The sequence below is a fragment of the Neofelis nebulosa genome, chromosome 13, assembly GCF_028018385.1.
Source record: "Neofelis nebulosa isolate mNeoNeb1 chromosome 13, mNeoNeb1.pri, whole genome shotgun sequence".
NCBI classification, from domain to species: domain Eukaryota; kingdom Metazoa; phylum Chordata; class Mammalia; order Carnivora; family Felidae; genus Neofelis; species Neofelis nebulosa.
In genome coordinates, this window is record NC_080794.1 from 11,866,078 (window position 1) to 11,890,223 (window position 24,146).

The 24,146-nt window shown below is 43.7% G+C and overlaps 1 protein-coding gene and 1 long non-coding RNA gene across 12 annotated transcripts in view; both read left to right on the forward strand.

The window, feature by feature from the left end:
* Positions 1 to 24,146, forward strand: part of RNLS (renalase, FAD dependent amine oxidase) — a 322,949-nt gene that overhangs the window by 140,980 nt on the left and 157,823 nt on the right. The window lies entirely within an intron of this gene.
* On the forward strand, positions 1,173 to 5,619 carry LOC131492606 (uncharacterized). Its single transcript, XR_009252159.1, has 2 exons — positions 1,173 to 4,552; positions 5,394 to 5,619. It is a non-coding gene; the product is annotated as an uncharacterized LOC131492606 (long non-coding RNA).

The window sequence follows — 24,146 nt, forward strand, 5'->3', positions numbered from 1 at the left end:
ACATTATTTCCGCCTACAAACCTCTCTTCTCATCATTCAGGGCATTTCTAATCTTTGTTACAATCCTGGTAGGAACAAAGAGTTGACTTCTTGCTTTCTCCTACACAGGCAACATGGTTAAGGAAAAAAAAAAAAGCATAGATGTGTCTGAGTTGCCTCTGGCACTCGTTAATTGTTTGACCTGGGGCAGGGGGGGGGGGGCGGCGGGGGAGCTTATCTAACCATGCTGAAGTTCAACGATTTCATGTATAAAATGAGGGCATCCTCCATGGGTCCTCGTGAGAACCAAATGAGCTACTGTAAAACACGTCAGATGACGGGCATAGAGAAGACCTATCCAATAAGCACCATTTTTATCTTTCCTAATGAGGTGAAGAATGTGACTAATTTCTCTCTGTTCTAAACCGCTGTTGCTGTGTGTGCCTTTACTGAGATCAAAGTTCTTACTCGGCAGTCGGAAATTTCACAGAAATAATGCCATCTGCAGCCAGCTCCCGTCCTTCAGGAGATCACGGGTGTTTGCTCGTGCAGCTTGAAATGAGATGTGATGTTCCCTTCCCTTTCCAGAGTTTATAGCTGGAAATGTGTCCGGTGGGCAACAAATCTGGCCTCAAGTGGAAGAATAGTTAATAGGTAAATACGAGATAGTAGCTATGGGAAAGAGACCCATAGTCTTATCAGTGGGTCTCCCAGGCTGTGGTGGAGGCGGAGGTGTGGGTGACCCCATCTAGTTCCCAAATAGTTCTGGCTCCTAAGGGCCACGAAGAGCCAGCACCCTGTCAAAGAAATACAGCATTATGCCTCGACGCTGTGTCTCAACTGCACTCTGCAAGCAGGGCTTTGGGCACCCTGACGGACTAATGGAAGAAGAGCAAACCCAGAGAACCCACAAGGCCGGTAACCTGGAGGTATCATTGCACACAGTGTGACGGGAAGATGAGTCAGACACGCCCGTGTTCCCATCCTCACTAACCGTGCGCATCCGGGTAAAGGCTAAACGAGCCCCTCTCTGCTTAATGTGAGACTCTTCATTTTTTCTTTCCTTTCCTTTTTTTCTTTTCTTTTCTCTTTTCTTTTTCTTTTCTTTTCTTTTCCTTCCTTTCCTTTCCTTTCCTTTTCTTTTTTCTTTTCTTTTTCTTCTTTTCTTTTCCTTTCCTTTCCTTTCCTCTTCTCTCTTTTCTTCTCTTCTCTTTTCATGTAAAATGGTGATAATAATGCTGTCCCTGTGGAGTACCTGGCATATATAGATGTTCAATGCATACTCTGTTTTTAATGTTTTTCTAATTTTTTTTTTTTTTAATTTTTGAGAGAAAGAGAGACAGAGTGTGAGCAGGGAAGGGGCAGAGAGAGAGGGAGACACAGAGTCTGAAGCAGGCTCCAGGCTCTGAGCTGCCAGCACAGAGCCCGTCGCGGGGCTCAAACCCACCAACTGCGAGATCACGACCTGAGCCTAGTCAGACACTTAACCCACCGAGCCACCCAGGCGCCCCTGTTCAATGAATATTAAATACTACTTTTATTAGTTATCTAAAAGAAACCATTCCCTGTTTATGTTTCATTCTAACCATGGTGTTAGGAAATGGGAAAAAAAATGTATAAACAAAACCAAGCCAAATAAATGCGGGCTCTTCGCATCAGTTTGCCCTACCCATTCTAACTTTTCTCAGATCTAACTGATCTCTATTTGATATATTTCTGAAGCACCCCCTTTTCCCTGCAGCACTGTCACCCCGTGGGATCTCCGCACGTGTGAGAAAGCTATGTGCCACACTGATTAAGAGTGTGGCTGAGTCTGAATCTTACATTTTCCTCTTACTGACTTGGGTGCCTTTGGGCAACTTTATCTGACCACCAGGTACCTATAAAAAGGGGATAATAATAGTGCCTGTCTCCTGGAGTTGTGGTGATAATTTAGTTAATACCTGTAAAGCACCTGGAACAGTGCCCGGCAGGTAATAGGTGATCCACAAATGCCAGCTATGATTAAGTGCTAGCAATTAGGACTAACAGAATGCTTGCCCCTTTCTCTCTTCTGAAAGCACCTATTCATTCAGGAGGCCTGACTTCCTATTGTGAGGATTGCTTTCCCTTGATCTCCTTTTTTGCTTCCTTCCCAATCGTCCAGGAAAGAGGGCAAAGTGTTATGTGGGTACAGCCTACAGCCCCCTTAAGTTGTCACCACAGTTGTCCTGGGTGGCAGTATTGAAGACCTGAGTGCCAGTGAGTCCCTTCTTGATTTCCAGTCTGGGCTTCCTCATTATTCACATGAACACACTTCATTAAAACGGGGTTGTAGTGGACCATTAAAGGTGCTCCGGTTCTGACATGGCTACGACTGTCACCTGGGGTTCGAATTCACATGGACTTCTCTGTACCCCACGTTAGACTGTCATCTTCCTGAGGGCAAAGGACCATATCCTAACTCCTTACAGTTACAGCAGCTACTACACACCCAGGGACACTCAGTAAACCGCCACCTAACTGAACGGACGGACGCAGTCACATTCGAAGCATAGTGCACTAGCCCTCTGTTCGGCAACAGAGGAAACTTCCTAGTTCGTTTTGGGACAATCGTGGAACTTTAACATGTGCAGGGATACTCTGACACATCTATTTTCTGTCTTCCTACCTTCTTCCAAGCTTTATCATTCTTGCTGGTTCATTGTCCCCTCAAACATAACTCGTGTGTTGCTGCCCCGGTGCCTTTACTCTCGCGTTTGCCTTTCCCTCCCTTTCTGCTTGGCTTAGTCTCCACTCATACCTCCCGTGAATGTTTCCTTCTCCGTCCCACACATTCCCCTTCCTCTGACCTCCCGTAGCATCTGCCGTCTAAACGAATTAGCTGCCACTTAACATTCACCACTGCTGTGTGTTCTTAGTTATCATTTCACAAGAAAGATCCCTAACTGGACCTTCAATTCCTCGAAGCAATGGCCACGTCTTCCACTCCTGTGCCCAGCATTGTAGCTCACACTTGGTGCACCAATAACTAAGTAATTGTTGCTGGCGCCACTTGGTCTAAACCACTTTAAACATACTGCAATGCAAAATAACAGTACATGTAGCACCACGGAACATTAATTTGTGGGTGAACAGGAAGGTGTGATGCGTGAAACACATCAGGACAGAAATGCAGGTAGAATTGGAGCTTGATCAGTTGCTGTTAACTCTCCTGCATTAGTTTTGTTTGCTGAGTCTTCTTACCGTTGTTCACTTTGGGCTTTGGGGCCGGGGTTGTGGGGTAAGGGCATTTAACTGCATGCGAGTCGCATGCCCTAACAAATAAAAACCCTACTGCAGAATTTGTTTATTTTACCACGAAAGGTTTCAAAACAAAACATGAGACAACTAGTGCCTCTCTGCCATCTGTTCTGAAGAAGTGTGGGGAAGGCGTAGACGGGGGTGCAGTGTTATATGCACAGTTCCCTCCTCCTCTTCAAACCTTTCAGGAACATGGTGCTAATGACCGTGGTGTGGATATCACCCAAATTTACAGCGTGCGGCAATGTATCTGAGCGTCTTGATTATGACAAAATTCACAGCTACCAAACCCAAAGCCGCGTAAAGAATCGTCAACGCGCACGATGCTGGAAGGTCACGTGAATTCTTGCTTCGTATTTGAAATCCTGGTAGGTGCCTCTTTTAAAACGCAGCCGGAGGGAAAAGCATTACCAGCCATCGCTCCAAATCTCAGAGCAGCCAGTGACCGAGGATCTTGTGCCGAGGACCAAGGTTGGCCCTGACACCGGACACTCTGCCCCAACTGCCAAGAGCATCTGGTCCCACGCATTTTCCTTAGTGTGCGTTCCTTCATTAAAACGTTTTGTATCTCTTCCTTGTCTGAATATCACCACCTGGGTCGTGCGTCAGCACTGTGTGCAGCTACATCAGCAGCTTCCTTCACTCATCACGCCATTGACATTGGCCTTCCATTCTACGTCCACAAGGGAGAGAAGGGAGAGAAGAACGTTCCATTGGTTGGAAGCTATGAAAGAACACTTTCACATGGGTGTGGGCTGCCTCAAGTCACCGGCTGGGCAGGGAGCCCTGGCCTCCCGTTAGCCTCTGCTTGCGTCAGCGCGGCTCCCTGCTTTCCTCACGGCGCGCGCCCCGGGACCGTGCCATCCACGTGCGGCCGTGAGACCCTTTTGAGGCCGCCTCCTCTCCCCGTCTCCTTGCCACGCGCGGCCGAGCTCCCTTTCGTCCCTCCCTGTTTCGGGGTCACTTCCTCCAGCCTCAGCACCAGCTTCCGGTTTTTCTCTGCTCCATCCGCGCGGTCTTCCGGGAGCAGCTGAGAGGAGGGACTCCGAGAGGAGGGACTTCCGGCTCCTGTCTCCACGCTCCAGGCGGTCGTCCTTCCCTTCGCGCCTCCCGCCACCTCGCGACCCCCCGCAGGTGGGCTCAGGTGGCAGGTCCCAGGGCGTGTGCGGCGTGAGGAAGGCAGAGTTCCGGCGCCCTCGGACCTTCCAGCGCAGGGCAGGGAGTGTGAGGGCGGACAGGCGAAGGCGCTCGTGCCCGGTGGCGGTGGAGCCACCAAAGAGGAGACAACAGGGTAAAGCAGAACGGTGGCGGCTCGGGGAGGAGATGCCTCGCGTGACAGATGAGCAAACCGAGGCACAGGAGGGACGAGTGATTGGCCCGAGGCCACACGCTCACAGTCAATGCGGGTTAAACACCGGGCCACCCGGCCCGACAGCGCATGCTCGTCTTCCACCGCGCCAGGCTTGAGCCTAACACGTCCTCACACGGAGAGCGGAGCGGGTCCCCCCGGGGAGGGGCCCGCACGCTGCAGGTGGCGGTCCCGGCGGGAAGCCACGCGGTGCCAGGGCCCAAGGAGGCGAGGAGCGCGTGGCGCCAGTGCCCAGCCCTGGCGACTGAGAACAGATGAGCCGACGAGCCGGGTTTGGCAGAGAAACCCCCAGGCTGCCAGTACGGTCACCTCGCTGTTTGTATGCAGCCGGTAGGCTTGGCGAGCGTTTCCGTCGGATCCTCGGGTTGAAATGGTTGTTTTCTGATGTACAGCTACCGCTTTTCCGTTCTCATTCTGGGAAGCGTGCGCCTGTTTCGGGAGGGCTCAAACCCAGAAACGCGGCCTCACACAGCTTGCTCGGTAACGCGGCCCAGTGACCGTTCCTTCAGATGGGACGAAATGCTAAGTCATCAACCTTAACAGAGTCAGCCTTTGAGCAGCGCGGCCAAATTAGTTTCTCAGGAAGTGTTACGAGCACTGGTTCCGCCACACTGTCTGTTAATAACAGTCCAGGGTGCAGATAAATAGCGCGTGCCCTCATGGGGTCAGAGATAGGGAAGATGCTGATCGGTCGTGTGTCAGTGTGCGTGCAGCACAGATCTGCACGAGGCAGGCCTAACCACGCTGTCTTTTTACAACGCAGGGCCGTGAACAGTGCTGCTGGGGACAATAGGAATGCGATTCACTGAAAAGGTCCCGGAAGCATGAAGGGAATAGAGTGCCTTACCTTAGAACAGGACTAGTGTTCAGTGATTTGGGATTCAACCACCAGTGCCCCCGGCGTTTTGTAAAGCGTTCCCTTTATAAAAAGCACCCACTTGGAAAGATCGCAATAACTGCAGGAAAGCAACAAAAGAGAAAGAAAGTGATTTCTTCCATTGTCTCTTTTTTTTAATCTTCTCTCTTACTCTTTTGTGGGATTTCTATCAAACTTCTCACTTAAAATTATTTTTAAATGTTTTATTTATTTTTAAGACAGAGAGAGACAGAGCATGAGCGAGGGAGGGGCAGACAGAGAGGGAGGCACAGAATCTGAAGCAGGCTCCAGGCTCTGAGCTGTCAGCACAGAGCCCGTCGCGGGGCTTGAACTCACGAACTGTGAGATCGTGACCTGAGCCTAAGTCGGACGCTCAACCGACTGAGCCACCCAGGCGCCCCTCAAACTTCTTATTTAATAGGAAAACTAAATCATGAAATAGGCACACTTTCAAACTACAGGTCCGCTGTCTGTTCTGAGGTTTGCTCACAATTAGTAAACAGAACACCCTGATGGAGTTTAAATTAATTAATCCTCGGAATTTCCGGGTATCTGGAAGAAAGTATAAGGAAGCAGCAGATGTCGCATCAGAGGAGACCCGGGCCATTATAAAATTCCAATCCCAGTTCTTTGAAAGAAATACTGAAAAAGCCATATATATTTTCAGTGATTTGCTATATGCCGTAGATGGGTTTTGAAACAGTAACTGTCTGATGTAAAATTATATCCATACTGGAAACCACTTTTTTCTTCTAGGTTTCTAATTCATATCCCCCATCCTTCAATATAGGACCGTTTTAAAATCACGTGTGCAATGAATAAGGTGGTGTTCGCAGAAAACGAGATGAGATACCAGGGAAGAGTACACTCTCATTCTTCCGAGAGGAAAGCCACCTTTAATATTTGGAGCTATCATTTAATGTTTAAGTGACTATTTCAAATAGAGCAGAAGTTAATGAAATAAAGACAGAGCTTTTCCCTCCAGAAGCGTTATCCTTATCAAGAGTTAGCTACTTATGAAGAAGGATGATAGACGTGTCGGGCCTAGAAAGATATAAAAAAAATTCTGCCCTTGAGGATCCAAGTGAAGATGAGGTGACAAGAGGGACATAAAGGATGAAATACAAGGCAGTGTGACCTTGTGGAAAGTGCAGTAAAGACAACAAGGATGTGCAGGGTTTCGTGAGGTTTTCTCCGAGGAGGAGGAACGGAAGATAAACAACACTCTGGGCAGAAGAATGGCCAGCAGCAAAGGCCAGAGAAAACCTGGCGGAGACATCGCAGTGCACCAGACTGGCCGGAGCAGGAAAAAGGCAGAACGAGAGGCTATGACTAGGTCGTATGGAACCTTAAATGCCAGGCTCAGAGATTGGAATTTCCTTCTGTGGGCAAGAGGACAGCCAGCCATCAGAGGGTCTTGATTGATCTTGTGTGTAATGGGGCAAAGGTGCACACGTACTAAGTGAGACACAGCAACATGGGTTGGAAAGGAGGGTGTTTGGAGGGGCACCTGGGTGGCTCAGTCCGTTAAGTGTCTGACTCGATTTCAGCTCAGGTCATGATCTCATGGTTTGGGCGATTGAGCCCCACGTTGGGCTCTGTGCTGGGTGTGGAGCCTACCTAAAAGAGGGAGAGGGAGAGAGAGAAACACGGAGGGAACAGAGAGGCGCTGTGGTGACAAAGGCAGAGAGTTGAGTGAGGTGGCCACAAGCTAAGAAAGCCAGCAATCTCCAGAAACTAGAAGTTCCATAGAACAGATTTTCCCCTGGAGCCTCCATAGGGCGTGAGACCCAACCGACATCTTCATTTTGGACTTCTGGATCTCCAGAGCGATGAGAAAATGAATTCCTCTTGTTTTAAGCCATCAAGTTATGGTAATTTGTTACAACACACCTGGAAACTAAGATAGCTATTTTTAAAATGAGTTAGCCTTAGCCAGCCTTATAGTTAATAAGCCTTAATGACTTATATGGCACTTCGGTGACCAACAAGAAAGATGTGGGCTATGCATAATGTTATCGATAATAATAATACTGGCTTTATGAAATAAGAGCCTACTATATACCAGGCACTGTATCACGGTCTTCCTAAGACCTTGTTTCATTTGATTCTCTCCAAAAACCAATGTGATGGGTTTAAACCACCATTTTACAAATGATGAAATAGTTGACCAGATACAGCTAAAACCATGTAAGAGCTGAAGAAGACCGAACCTTCGGGCTCTCTGTCAGATGATCTTCCTATTAAGTGACACATGTGCAGTGGAACAGCATCTCAAGGAAGAAGAAAACACCCCTCAAAATTCGAAAATAGAGCAATTAACTTAAATGGTCTTTCTTTTCCAAAAGGCAGCTAAATGTTTGAATAGGTTTTTTCCCCCCTTCTGATTGCTACGTCTTTAGAAATGCAAAAGAATAAGAAGGAACAGGAATTGAGCCTGGAAAATAAAGGCAATGACTTGGAGGAAAAGAAAAAGTGGGCCCAGCCTTGTGTTCCTTCGTTTCCCTCCACTCTCGCCCTCCACAGAGAGGTCAGAGACAGTTCTGGGTGGACAGCGGAGTCCTCTGGTCCTGATAGAGTGAGTGGCCCCACCGCAGACCAGTTGCGCGTGTAAATGACCTCAGTGGCCGTGTAAATGACCTCAGGCAGAATTATGTTCCGGAACCGGGTCTAGCTTCAGAGGTAGTAGAAGGGGCAGTTTGCTTGTGAGGAAGAGCTAGGGGACCTCCTTGAAATGCCACTTGTATAGCAAACACACCATTTGTAGTAGATGGGATTTCTGTGGGTGCCAAGGGTCTGCTGAAGCCCCTGTTTGAGCCACACTCCCCCTACAGTAGGCTTCAGCAAACGATCGAAAGAATCTCAGACTTGCAGGGAGTCCTAGGGAATCTGGGCCTCTCTACACCTGGCCCTGTTCCTCCAGGGCAGCCAATGGGGTGTTTAAGCAACTCCGCTGAAGTCGTGGCCCAGCCATCAGGGCTGGTTCAGCAGGAGATCGTAGGCCAGCCTCTCAGAGTGAGACCATTTAGGAAATTGCTTTCAAGGGGGCATCCGTAGGATGCTTAAGAACACAGTCCTTTCCGGAAAAGCTACTTCCCTGAGGTCCCACAGATATCTGCTTCAATCCGTCAGTCCTAAAGTTCTCCATCACATTTGTAAAGACCCTCTTGCCCAGGAACATAAACGCGATGCGTAGTTTCGGCTTTCGCGTCTCTGCATGTAACCCAGGAGGTCTCAGTAAGACGTCATAGATGGAGATGTGTAACGGAGCTTTAACCTCCTGGCCGCTTACAGTGCCTGGGCAGTTCCTGGAGGATCTTGCCAATGGAGGCAGAAAACAGGAATAACGTATGGTTGATCTTTATCTTGAATGAGAACCTTCTTAGCCATTCAGGAAATTCCTCAACTCAGATTTTGTAAGCCTTTGATGAAACAGACTCTACCATTTCAGATGGCCAAAGTTGAGGACACAGTGCCATGTTTTCAGTAACGTCATTACAAAATCGGTGTGCACAGGGATAGCACCATATGGAGGACTCAACAATGCACGCTTTCTGCATCTCCTAAAAATAACCGAATACACCCTGTGTAAGTTTCCTACTGTAGTAGCGTGAGCAGAACCCAGTTTTAGAGTTGAGTTCAGTTCTCCAACGTGTGACACACCAACTGACTGACGTGGAAAAAAGTCAGGGAAATAATCCCTGAACCTTTATTTCCTTAACTGTGAGACAGGCTTAATGATCCTTACTGAGGTTGTTGCAAAGAGCAAATGCAGTAACACATGGAAGTATCGAGCACGTAGAGGCGAGCAATTAAAAAAGTCTATTGAGTCATTAGCGTCATCAAGGCAAACACATGGCTGCTTATTTCTGCATCTCCAGCGAGAAATTAGAAACAAAATGACAAAAAAAGACAAGGTTCATTGTTTCCCGGATTTCACTGAATGATTACTGAACCTTAGTTTCATTTTATGTGGATATTTTTTGTATTTTAAAAGTCCCTAGTCCTTCATTTCAGGTCACTAACTCCAAAGGGGAAGTGGGCGTTTATACAACACACGAATGTAAAGTGAGTCAGGGATGTCAACACTGTCACATAAAACTGTATTCATATCTGCATCTTAGAAAGCGTCTACAACGACACTGGGGTGGCTCAGTCGGTTAAGCCTCCGCCTTGGGCTCAGGTCATGACCTCGCGGTTTGTGGGTTCAAGCCCCACACTGGGCTCTGTGCTGACAGCTCAGAGCCTGGCGCCTGCTTCGGATTCTGTACCTCCCTCTCTTTCTGCCCCTCCCCTCCTCACGCTCTGTCTCTCTGCCAAAAAAATAAATAAACATTAAAAAAATTTTAAAGAGAAGGCATCTACAGTCCATAAGAGCGTGTGGGCAACAAAAAGCCAAAATCATAAAGATTCCAGAGAACATAAGCAGCTGAGGTCCTAAGCTTGAAACTTCACGAAGTGAAAATGAAGAACATTTTTAATGCACCTTGTTTGTCCCATTTCCCCAGGGTAGATATTAATGTTATGGCTGAAGTCCTCATCATCGTCTAACAACAGGGACATTTAAATATGCAACTCATATTTGGCCTCCGAGTTGCCTCAAGAAATAAGAGTGCTGTTTTATTCAGCATTGTTGGCACTTTGACCTTTTTGGGGAACATGTATTATCTTTCACACTGTATACTATTTGTTACTTTGCCTGTCAGATTAACACAGTTGACTGTTTACACCTGTTCTGTGTAAAGTTTTACTGAGAATAGTTTCCCATCAATTTGGATTCTTGTCATTTAGAAAAGAACTACTTCATTAATCAAAGGCTTTTAAGTCCAAATTCCAACTTGAGAGTGGTGCCTTATACCAAGATTTTCTATAGGAAGCACGTGAGAGGAAACATCACTGTGGAAGGCTGGGGAAATCTCTTCTCGAACCACAGTGTACAAATCCAAGTTTTTGGCTCCCAAATAATAACTACATCCTTCAGAGCCTTCTCTTCAAAAGCCTTTGGAAATTTTGAAACGTATAACATCTTGATTCAAGGCGCACAACCTCCCCCAGAAGAATTCAGCAGAAAATAAAAATAACCTAGCTGAGCTCCCACTCCTCCCTCCAGACATAAAGTCTAGGAAGGCCAGATTCTCATCCTATATAATTCTGTGAGAATTCCCACAGGGAAATCCGCGAAAGAATTCAGAAACCTCCCTCGCGGAAATTCTCATGGAGCTATATAGGATGAGAATCTGGTTTCTCAAAAATAAACATAAAATTCTTTAAGATATGACCTTTTCCCTCAATGAAACCCCAGATGTTAACTGGAGAAGGATAATCTTGGGGCTCCAGCACAATTCTGGGTTCTAGAGAATTCGGTCAGTTACTGAGCAACTCTATTGCCATAAAGGGACATACAGATATTTGTAAAATTGCCCCATTCTTTTTTTAACCTGATTTTCAATAAGGATACATAGGACAAACCAAATTTTAGGCAGAACGGTAATATATTTGCACATGTAGGGTTTTTTTTAATTGCAAAAATGACATAGGCTTGTAAAACATTTCAAAAATAGAAATGCATATAAAGTAAAAAAAAAAAAAAAAAAAGAAAGCCCTCAAAAAGAAAAATCTAACAGACTTTGTTAGATACAATTCTCATATTTCTCTTCACAGAGCAAAGAGGAAAAATGAGGTCAGGTTATCAGTTGGCAATTGAATAATTTTGAAACCTTCACCTACTTAGAATTAGAATTCGCTGTAGCATTTTCTCTGAGGAAAAGAGAGTGGGAGTTTTTAATGTGCTTCAACTCTTACGGTAGAGTTGCTGTGATGCAAATACAGAAACAGGAATCAAGGTCAGGGTCAGGAAGGGCAGAGACAGGTTTTGTCATGCTAACTGTGGTCAGAACACTGAAGGTCTAATGAAAGCAGAGAAGGAGGAGCCCCACAGGTCAGATTCCCAAAAGAACTTGGAAGTCAGGCCAGGCACAGAAAGAAAGCCTGGAGGACCAGAGCTGCTACCCGTGAAACCCTAGTAATGGGTCCTCCTCTTTTACCTGCTTTGGACTTTCAGATTAACCAGCTTGTGTGCATTCTGGTCTGGGAGCAGGAATCGATTGCCTGTACAGAGTGTAATGGCTGACACGAACTGAGTACTTACTGCATGCCTGGATCTATTCTAAAGGTCGTGTGTGCTCATCTCATTGAATCCTAATGAGATTCAGCAAGCCAATGAGACAGGACTGCTGTTATCCCCACTTTACAGATAGCAAAACTGAGGCTTCGAAAGGTCAAGTAACTTAGTCATATAACGAATAAATGTGTACGAAGTCAACTTTTATTCTTTGAATGTTCCCCTAGGCACACACACCAGTGGCAATATATTCACCTCACTGATGGAGGCGGGGAAGAAAGTCATTCAAAAAAGCACAAATCAACTCAGCCTCATAAATGGCATGGTTGAGATTTTGGTTATAAAATCATCAGTCCAGCCCATTGAGTCAAAACGAATCATCTGTTCTTTTGATATGAACAAAACCTCAATGCACTCTTGAATTCCAGTTCTTTCAAATGCCATAGGCCTTTTCTAAGCTTCATAATGACCTTGAGTTATTTTCAACATGAGTCGTTTATTTGGGGAGAGGCGGGAGCCGGCATCATTAACAGGCAAAGAGAAGTAAATATTTTACTATCCCACAAAACCATCTCTTACAGGTTCATTTGCCCACGTGCTCATGATCTTTCCCCCTGAACTCCTGTTGCCTTCCCAGCCCCCTGGAGTGTCTGTCTCAACTGAGACCTTCTCACCATGCCCAGAGTGCGACCTGCCTAATGGCTCATACACGCTTTACAGCATCTGCATACTTTCCATCTGGGTACTTTGTTGGAGGCAGCATTGAAAACCAGAGAGGGTTTTGGTACTTCTGCAGTCTCCTTTTGACTTGTCACCCAGAGTTATAGCCCCCACTGCCTGATTTCTCAAAAGTATTCCTCCCTGCCCAAGATCAGACTTCAGTGTACTCACTGCAGTAGATCTGAGAGGCACGGGAGAAAATTGTGAGCTAATTCCTATCAGATTCCAAGATAAGTTTGGTTAACTGAACAGATCCCAAATAGGCAGGTAGATTGGAGGGGTCATTTCTGAGCAAGACTGGCTTCTCACTACTCACGACCCCAACCCCCACCCTATATGCCATTAAAATAAAAGTTAACAAGGACCGCAAGTTTGCTAGTGGCTGCACTGGGCTGTAAACTTCAAAAGAGCCTTCTGCTGGGGAGCCTGGGTGGCTCAGTCGGTTAAGCGTCCGACTTCGGCTCAGGTCATGATCTTGCAGTCCATGAGTTTGAGCCCTGCGTCGGGCTCTGTGCTGACAGCTCAGAGCCTGGAGCCTGTTTCGGATTCTGTGTCTCCCTCTCTCTCTGACCCTCCCCCATTCATTCTCTGTCTCTCTCTGTCTCAAAAATAAATAACTGTTTAAAAAAAATTAAAAAAATAAAAGAGCCTTCTGCTTTTGTGATTTTCCCATACATCCAGTAAGCAAAATGTGCACATATACTTAAGGATTTCACATTAAGAAGGCATCATAGTCAGAGTCTCTAAAATCAAGTCTCAGACAGCAGCCTTAGTCTTCTTTAAGAATCTGATAAGCGATGTGTCCACACACATATGGATATCACCTTGAGATCCCATGGCTTAAGCAGATGTAGACCAAAGAAAGGAAATGAGAACTATTCCCTGAACTGGTCTAAGAAACAACCTCATCCTTCCCATCTTCAGTTTCCTCATCTCCAAATCCTATGATGTGACTTTCCTAATCTCTGATGTCTCTTTGGCTCTAGGACTTTTAACCATCCTTTTTCTTATGCTCATGGAAAGTTTGCTCTTAGTGCACCGTCGCAGTGGTTAAGACAAACCTAGATGAACTGAAGACCAAATTAGAAGCCTCCTGTGTATTTTTCCAGGTGGATTCAGACCACTTGATTCATGGTAACCAGGTGTCAAGAAGAAACTAACAAAACAAACAAACAAACAAACAAACAAACAGAGCTCCTTACAATCTATTTAATGTGGAAGGCATGTATCTAGAGAACCAGCCTAAATAAGAAAATGACTTACGTTATTTGTACTGATTTCTTCAGATAGAAAGTGTTTTCCATATCTTTAATTTTGGTACAGATGTGTTGTGGAGACTATTTTCTTTTGGTACGAAATACAAAATGAGAGGACCAAAATAAGATCGGGGTTCTTGGGGGCTTACCTATTAAACCCAAATGATGAGTAAAAGATACTGACATGAGGAAACTATCCGCACCTGCAAGAGAAATAAAAAATAGCACAGGTCAGATCCGCTCGGATAAACTGAAACATATCTGAATGTGCGAATTGGAGACAAAGCAAGAATCTGATTTGCCCACCAACAAAACCACTGAAGCACAGAAAGGGAGAGATATGAGAAAGGAAGGAAGAGGTCCTTTAACCTAAATGGAAAATGCAACCCACCCTCACCCCATTTTACCTCACTGATGCCTAATTAATAGTCTGGGCCAAGCTGCAAACAGAGCAGTGAGCATTTGGTTGCCTACTGGGAGGAAGTTCATAAGTATGAAGCAAGGAAGGTGTTAAGATCAAGTTGACGTAAGATGGAGTCAGTGTGCGACCAAGTAGGTGAGAACTTCTTGAAAGAAGACTCATCTCTGTGAGGGAGGGAACACACCGCCATTCACCATTGTTTTCCCAGTGCCGAACACGGTGCTTAATTGATATATGTCGAACGAATTAATGAATGTCAGGTAATGTTGGGAATGGAGTTGCAATTTGCTCATGGGAAGAATGGAGGAAACTATAGGCCAGCAAAAGCTATTAACAGAGTTGGAGCATAAGATGCAGATTAGTGAGGAGGAGAGGGCAGAAGAAAAGACCAAGAAAAAGACATTTACTGCCAGAACAGGATCCAGGAGCACAGTGCCTGGAAGCCTTTGAGTGGGAACCAGGAGATCTTCGCTTCAGCCTCTGCCTCAGTGTATTATTACGTGACCTTGGGAAGGGGATCTGACTTCCTGGTTTCCTCTTAGTCACAGGAGCTCACATTTTCTCTGACTTTAAAGGGACATAAGAGATTCCTCAAACACAGAGGTGAGTAAATACTCCTCCTTTAGGGCTGGGATGTCCCTCCACAGATCTATGTCCAAAACAAAGATGTTAAATATTTCTAGTCTCTCTTCAGAATCAGACCTAAGGATGAATGTTTATTCATTCAACGCTAGTCATTACTTGATGGATTCTATTTGAAGCATGGGTAAAGTTTTCTTTATGTTGAGAAGCTCAGTGGTTTGGGGCACAATCTACAGAGAGCAATTGAGAAACCACAGAATATTTAGAGTCCCTTTATTTTTATTATTAAGTGTCTTGAGAGAGTGGTTGAGGTACGTGTGTAATCCCCTCCGCTCTCCCCCATTTCTCTTCCCCAGCCATCTGATTTCAAGCCGCCTCCAAGGTCATCCATGACTGTCCAAACCTTTGGATATTGTTCAGGTCTCTCTTTTTTCAACTTAGGTTGAAGTATTTGATATTAATGATCATTCCCTCTTGGTTAAAACATCTGCCTCACCTGGGTTTTCTATCAATGATGTGTGTTCCAAATATTTATAAAGTGAGCTTGGAACCACAGAGATGTGAATACAGATCTCCCCTTTGTCATCTTGTGAACCCAAACAAACTATTTAATCCCAAGGCAGTTTCTTCATCTATAAAATCAGGTGTTTGTGGCTTCATTCAACACCTTCCTTGCTGTGAGGATTTCATGAAGGTAAATCATGGTGCCTGGCACATAGTAGAAAAATAAGATCAACCTGAGTTCTATTTGGATTTCCCTTTGCTCCATCCACACTGCTACTATCTTATTTCTGTGAGTTATTTCAGTGGCTTCCTCACTGGTCCCTCCTGCCTTCAGCCTGTCATGGCTCCAGTCCTTGCCTCACCTGTGGACTTTCTGAAATACAAATCTGATCATATCACATCCTACTTAAAGTTCTTCAGGGGAATCCGGTGATCTGTAGGATAGGTGAAGTCCAGAATCCTAAGCATCATGTGACCCAGGCTCATCTCCACAGCCTCACCAACAGCCACAACAGTCTCCCACACCCTTCACTTTGGCCACATTGGGCTACCTGTAGTTCCCTGAGTGTCCTGTGCGCTCACACACCTTCCTACCTTTGCACCTGACTCTTGCTCTACTTTGAAAGCCTTTTCCTTCCTTCTCTGGCTGGATTAATTCTGTGTGTTCTTCAAGATCCAGCTCACCAGTATATCTTTTTAAATTCTTTTTAAAGCAGACAGAGTTGACTCTCCCTCTACAGTGCTTCAGTCTTCTCTAATGCACACATTATGTTTTCGCCATTAATCTTGCTTATCTGTCTTCCCCATTAGGTGTGTGCTCCATGAGGGGCTGTATCTATGCCCTGTTCTTTGCATAGGGCCTGGCAGCTAGTATGCTCGATACATGTTTGTTGACTTAATTACATAAACAATGAGCTGTGTTTGGGCAGGGACAGAGTAAAAAAAAAAAATAGAGCATGGAGTTTGAGCCAGTATGAATGTGAGGGTGAGTCAACCAGCAGTAAGTGGGCAGATGTACAGAATCAATGATGAAGGCAGTGTGGAACAGAATTAGAGTCTGGGTAACAACAAACATGAGTATAACATGGTCCAGCGAGGAGACCAATTTGACCTTTTCAAAATAAAAGGAATATAGAGGAGTATAAACGTTGTAGAACATGGAGCAATGATCAGATGCTCATATGTAAGTTTTTTGGAGTGCACAGAGTGAGATAAGGCCCCAGGATCACTGTGGGGTTGACCATCAGGCTGTGCATGACCAACTTCTACAGAAATCATTGACTGATATGAGAAGCAGCCGAGGGCATTGTGGGAAATCTCCTCAGGTGTTGGAATCATGAAAAGTTAGCCGACTGTGAGGAGGGAATCAGAGTTCAGCCACATAAGAGCTCCCATAGAAGAATGACATTGGAATCTTGTGTTTCTATGTGTGTTTGTATGTCTTCTAACTCTTGTCTAAAGATTCCCTTAAGCCACCTCAATACATTAGAAAGAGCTGGTGATATTGTGTCATCACATGTCTCAAACTCTCATATTTTAGCACTGACCACTGTGCTTATGTCTTAGACATCATATTTTTGTGGGGACTAGTTTATTTTGTGACTTCCTGGGACCAAAATTATAATTTAGTTTCAGTCCTCACAACACCTTTCTTGTTTGAACTTAGTAGCAAAATGTCTAGAGAGGACAACTGAGAACTACAAATTTAACCCTTTGGAGCTTTTGTTCTGATATGGTCCAAACTCAAGTTTTCTTTTCTGAAGTTGTAATGGAAAGACGAATAAAATGAGAAATAATAAATAGAAAAATTGTACGATAAAATCATTAACTGTGAAATTATCAAAATTTCAAGTTCTCTAGTGTAATCATTTAAATGATAAAACTGTAAATATTTTTAATGACTTATTGAAAGGTATGATCTCACTTTGATCTGGAATCTTAAAAAACTAAACTCAGAGCTACAGAGAACAGATCAGTCGTTGTCAGAGTCATAGTTAGAGGTTGTGTGAAATGGGTAAAGGTGGCCCAAAGTCACAAACTTCCAGTCATAACATAAATAAGTTCCGGCAATGTAAGGTACAGCATGGTGGCTATAGTTAACAATACTATATTGTATCTTTGAAAGTTGCTGGTAGAGTCTTAAATGTTTTCATCACAAGAAAGAAAATTTCTAGCTATGCAAGGTGATGGATGTTAACTAACTCTATTGTCATGATCATCTCACAATATATACATATATCAATCATTAGGTGCACACCTAAAACTAATACAATGTTAGGTCAGTTATATCTCAATAAAATGGGGAAAAACAAATTTTAAGAAAGACCTTTAGAGTTTTATGCCTTTATGAACCTTAGCATAAAATGTTCCCTGTATTCGCTGCTCTTCTATGAATATCACCATCATATAGACCAGAAGTTGGCAAACTAGAGTCATGGGCAAATCTGGCCTGACCCCCGCCTTTGTAAATAAAGTTTTATTGGAATGCAGGCACACTTACTTATTTATGTATTGTCTATGACTGATTTCATGCTAGAATGTAACAAAATCTGTATGATACACAAAGCCAAAAATATTTACCATCTGACCCTTTGTAGCAAAAGGATGCTGGTCTTCAACATGACAGTGGTTATTAAGGCAAGTAAGTAAAGCCTGTTCTTTAGAGTGTAGAACCCAGAGCTACTGAGCCCACAGACTTCAGGGCAATTTATCTTAAAAAGTGAAAAAGAAAAACACTTTTAAAAGAAAAAGCTACCAACCATCAACATGAATTTCAACTCCACCAGCAATGTTTTCAAACAACTAGCTATCAGAGTTGCTTGCTTACCACCAAATATGTTCGGAACCTTAATATAACGAACATCCTATGTGCATAGTAAATGAGCTATTTGTCTCTACTACTTTATTTAGTCCTTTGAAAACCATAAGTGACATTCATTTGCAGACACAGGGGCGATGGTCTGCAATCTAGAACTGATTTCTTGGTAGAAAGTGGAGAAGAAGAGATATAAAATCATTTTCTAAGTCAGGGGCCCTAATGACTCATAAAGTCTTTCTGGGCTCTATTTAAATCATTTGAAACTGAAATTAATGATTCATATATGTGATGGCTCTTGCAGAAAAAAGGAAGGAGTCGTGATTCATCCAATATTAGTGCATGAACTTTGTTCTTATGGCACAGGGTGCAGAAATGCATTTCCAGTGCCTTGAGATGTATGCTTTTACACATTCTTTCTCCAAAGAAGATTTTGGATTCCAAATGGAAAACAAGGCTAATGAAACTATCTTCCCAATCACATTACTGCAAAAATGTTTACAAACAATACCTGAAAATGAGAAGTCATTCCTGATCCCTTTGACTGGACATAGTGGCCTTGGTGTACATTTAACTAGTGACCAAATGTGTAAAAAAAAAGAAAAATGACATGGCAGAAAGCTTTCTGAACAGTTGAACAATTTGGAATACAGTAACATTTTATAAGTTGGATTATATTTTCCTACCAACTTAAATGGTATTCTAGAAATGGGTCTTCATTAAGGTTTCTTTTCTCACCATATTATCTTTTAAAAACCATGGACAATTAAAACAAACCATGCTTGGGGCATCTGGGTGGCTCAGTTGGTTAAGCGTCCGACTTTGGCTCAGGACATTATCTCATAGTTCGTGAGTTCAAGCCCTACGTTGGGCTCTGTGCTGACAGCCTGGAGCCTGCTTCAGATTCTGTGTCTCTCTCTCTCTACCCCTTCCTGACTCGTCCTCTGTCTCTCTCTCTCAAAAATAAATAAACTTAAAAAACAATTTTTTTAATAAAATAAACCATGCTTTTCATAGAGAAACATAATTTACTACCAAGCCAACTCAAATCCTTTCGGATGCAAGGAGAGTTATAAAAAAATAGGGGCACCTCAGTGGCTCAGTCAGCTAAGCGTCCGACTCTTGATTTTGGCTCAAGTCACGATCTCACAGTTGTGGGATCGAGCCCCACGTCTGACTCTATGCTGGCTAGCAGTGGAGAGCCCACTTGGGATTCTCTCTCTCCATCTCTCTTTTCCTCCCTTGCTTGCACTCTGTCTCTTTCAAAATAAATAAATAAACTTAAAAAATCTTTTAAAAATAAATAATAAGCCAGAAAAGTATTTCCAAATTTAAAAATATGCTATATATAACACCAGATTGGAAAAAGTATCATTCGCTATCTAAAATGTGGAAAGGGAGAAGTCCCATCTCTCTGTGTAATCCTTACAGATTAAATGAGAAGAAAAGAAGAAAAGAGAGAATAGCTTTCCCATCTAACTGAACGACTCTTCTCCTCATAAAGCCGCCATGGTTATCTCTTTAAGATCTATTTTGGCCACTTTCTAGACGTCCTTAGCCGAGGCGCTGAAGGTCTAGTCCAGACATATTTAGCAATTGCATTTCTGGGACTTGAGTGCTCTCTCTTTATTTATTTTTTTATTTTTTTATTTTTTTAACTTTTTTTTTTTTTTTATAATTTTTTTTTTTTCAATGTTTTTTATTTATTTTTGGGACAGAGAGAGACAGAGCATGAACGGGGGAGGGGCAGAGAGAGGGAGACACAGAGTCGGAAACAGGCTCCAGGCTCCGAGCCATCAGCCCAGAGCCTGACGCGGGCCTCGAACTCACGGACCGCGAGATCGTGACCTGGCTGAAGTCGGACGCTTAACCGACTGCGCCACCCAGGCGCCCCAGAGTGCTCTCTCTTTAAGAATTTGCCTTTGTGGCCTTTTGTCTGTCCACCGCTGGGGACGGCAGGAAGGCAAGTAACATGAAAACATCCAGCCAGTCAGTAGAGAGCATAGCAGAGCCAAAGTTCATACTAATAATGATTTCCTGAGATGGACGGATTTTTATGCCGCATGTTCGCCCCCGTTGCAAGGCACATCACCAATGTCTTTCATGTTTTGCCGACAAAAATGGATTTCCGCGTATTACAGAGTTAATGCTAATACTGAAATTAGAGTGCTCTAATAACGACTTTCCGAGCAGAGACCCTGCTGGCTGTCCTTAGCCCCAACAATTGTGATCCCCTCAGGCCAGCAGCTGTAGCAGGGCGGTGCTAGGCAGCATGGGGCCTAGAACTACACCCGTTCTATTTGGTTCTATTTGCGTTTGGCTCCTAAGCACTTAATAAATATTTGTTGACCTACTGAAGGAACTAGAGTTGGCCTTTCTTCGATTATTTGCACTAACTCCTGCTGTTTTCCCTCCATTTTCCTCTCCTGACGATTTCATCTGTTACCTTCATTCATGGTCATGCCTCTCTCCTCCTCTGTACTGGTATTAATTCTCCTAACGTGTCAGTCGCATATAGCAAGGTCGTCTCTCTTTTCCTCACTCTCTCAACCGTAAAGGAACCTAAGACACGGTAGTCACGGGAAAAAAAGAGTCACAAACCAGACCGAGCCAGCAATGAAAACTGTAAGCCAGCCTTTCCCTGCCGTGTTTCTTCATGGGGAGAGAGCGGAGGCGGTCGAGAGAGTGGAGATTATGTTCTTTCACTGGTAGTGGGCTGGCACAGTCCACGCGCACCAAGAGCTTAATAAGATCTTTTTGATGTTGACGATTATGATAGTTCAAGGGAGCAGGAAATTGAAAGAATCAGAGAAGGAAATGAGGCCTCATCTATGTCTGCCAGATTTGTATCAGCAGTCCACACCAAAGCAATGATTTTTACCCACATCTATGAGATTTGAACGTAAATCACTAGATACGCATCATTTAGTTATCTTTACAATTTCAAGGAGGTTACACTAGAATCATCTCAAGGTGGTCGTCTTCCCTGTGCTCAGAGATCCTCAGAGAAGGAACATTTCCAATTTCCCAGGTGCCAGGAAGCTTTCCCTAAGCCTAACTATAATTCTTTCTTCTGTAATAGAAGCCCGAACTCTAACCAGCTGACTAAAACAGCAACTTATCTTCATCTGGATAATATTTCTCTGCCTACTGGAAGGTTGTTATTACAGCTTCTCTGCACTCCAGCATTCCTTCCCCCGAGCCAACGGATCCTAGTTCCCTTAGCTTTGCCTGTTTTGTAACCCTTTCAACACATTTCTGTCTGTTCTTTGGGTAGTCTCCAAGTATACGACATTTCACTAAGATGACCTAAAAATAAAGGAGATGGGCTTCGAGCAAAGCTGAGTCAGGTATCTGGATTGCTTCATGGTTTCTCTGCTATGGTTACTTATGCACCTTACATTATCAAGTTTGAGCTGTCCATTGGAACACCGTTTTGCTACTTCCTGGTAAGTTCGGAATCCATTATGATCTTTGGATCTTTCCCATTAAACGTGAGTCATGTTTTCCCCTTTCTCTAACTCAAGATTAAGTTCTTTCTGTGGGTAAATTACTCTCCCATTTTGAATGACTTGGCCCCTGACTTAAGGGTTGAGAATAGTTCTACACTCCTACCTTTCTTTTTTAGGAAAATCCTTTCCTATTTTCTCAGCAGAACAAAATGTCCAAAAAATATGCCACCTATAAGAGATAGTAGAGGTCTGAAATGTAGAGAAGGTTAGTCCAGCTCCTTCATTATAAAGATGATGACACACTTAAGACTTAAAGGAATTAAATAGTTTGTCCCACATCACAGAGATTCCCAGGAGCAGAGGCAGGTTGAAGGCAAGGTCATCTGATTCTCCCTTGCATGTTGTTTCTCCAACACACAAAGCCTTGTAACATACTTTATGCTACACTAACGAGATGGACAGGGGACGACTGCCCGACGAGAAAGGTATGGAAATTGTAAATCTGAAGCAATTTCATAGAAAGCTACTTTTATTGTAAATTATGTGATCTTACCAATGAATAGTACATGCATTATAAACTAGACTTTCCTACTACATTATGCTGGAGGATTTTATGTATTCAGTTGGCCGGACCCAAAAAAAAAAAACCAAACCCAAAATCTACGAAACTCTTCAGTTAATCAAAACAGGTTCTTCCTCACTGCACTGTATACAAATGTGTATAAATGTGTGCAAGCATAGAGAGCACAGAATCGTGAGGCCAGAGTTAGCAATTATCAGTATGTGGTTAAGGTCGTTTTGGCTGTAGCTCCCATCTGTCCCTCATAATTATTCCATGGAAATCTCAGGCCTCTTATCATTTCATCTGTAAATAGTCCAGTGTGAATTGCTAAAACATGAAGGTGCTCTTCTAAAACCATAACCACAATAGCTATCACACCCACAAATATTAACAATAATTTCTTAACGTCCGGTGAGTATCCAGTCACGTGATTGCTTAATATCATCAAATAGCTAGCCAGGGTCCACACTTCCCCAATTTCCATCTGTGTGTGTACGTGTAACAGTTTGGGTCCTTCAGTTGACATATGTCTCTTAAGTCCCTTTCAATCTATGGGGCCCCTGTCCTTTTCTTTTCTTCCCCTCGTGGTTTTCTGTTGAAGATACCCAGGGTTATCTTGTATAGTTTCGACAGTCTGCATTTTGCCAAACATGTCCCCATGGTGTCACGTAGCATGTTCCTCTGAACCTTGTATTTCCTATAAACTGATGGATGGGTGTAGAAGAGTGATCATATCCAGACTCACCGCGGGTGTGTGTGTGTGTGTGTGTGTGTGTGTGTGTGCGCGCGCGTGTGTGCGCCCGCCCGCGCGCAGAAAAGACCACTTCATGGGTGACAGTGTATTCTTTTATCAGGAGATAAGCTGTTATCAACTATTGATGACTTTTGCCAACATCCATTAATTCATTAGAGATTTCCAAAAATGTGATATTTGACTTTTTTAGCTAAATCAGTTCTAAAGAACATTCCATTCATTAACTTATAGGCTGTTCTTCTTTACTTTTCTCAATATCTCCTCAGTGATTGCTTGTCTAGAGCCTGCACTTTTAGAGATTATCCTGTAAAGTGTACAATACTTCCTGAGTTCTTGCATGTTCCTAAGAGTTGCCCTATGGCCTTTTTTACTTAAAGATCCTTTGGGCTGGTTATAAAATCTGTTGCTCACATTTTTCTTCCTTTGAGTGTTTTAAGTGCGATACTTCATTGTCTTCTGCATAAAATATTACTGTGATAGGGGTGCCTGGCTGGCTCAGCCGGAGGTGCATGCAACTCTTGATCTTGGGGCTGTGAGTTTGAGCCCCGTGTTGGGTGTAAACAAAATAAATAATAAAATAAAATAAAATAAAATAAAATAAAATAAAATAAAATAAAATAAAACAAATCTTTAAAAATATATTACTGTCACAGAGCCTGATAACCTGAATTTCTTTTTTTTTTTAAGTGTATTTATTTTGAGAGAGATAGAGAGAGTGCAAGCGAGGAAGGGGCAGAGAGAGGGAGAGAAAATCTTAAGCAGGTTCCACACCATCAGCGTGGAGCCTGATGTGAGGCATGATCTTGAACCATGAGACCATGACCTAAGTCAAGAGATGCTTAAGACACCCCCGAATTTCTTTTCCTTATAAATGACTTGGATTTTTTGCTTGGATACTCAAAAGATTTATTACTGTTTTTTAAAAGAAAATTTTAGCTTTAAAACTAAAGTCTCATAGTTTTACTACAACATATCTCAGCAACGGCTGTTTTTGGTTGATTTTTTTTTTTTAGGGACATGATGTGCTCTTTTAATATGTATTTTTGATCATATTTCTTTTAAAAAGACCATGTGTAGGGGTGCCTGGTTGCCTCAGTCAGTTAAGCATCTGACTTCGGCTCAGGTCATGATCTCATTGTTCGCAAGTTTGAGCCCCACGTCAGACTCTGTGCTGACAGCTTGGAGCCTGGAGCCTGGTTCAGATTCTGTGTCTCCCTCTCTCTCTGCCCCTCCTCTGCTCAAGCTCTATCTCTGTCTCTCTCTCAAAAATAAATAAACATTGAAAAAAAAATGTTTAAAAGACCACGTTTAGTATTTGTGCATTCCGTTGCTCTGGTTTTTCCCTCCGTAACTCCTATCCAGTATCTCTCCAGCATGCTTTTGTCGTCTGTAGGGAAATTATTCTGCCCCTTCTTTGTCAAACTCCCAGTCTTTCAGGTCCTTTTCAGTCAC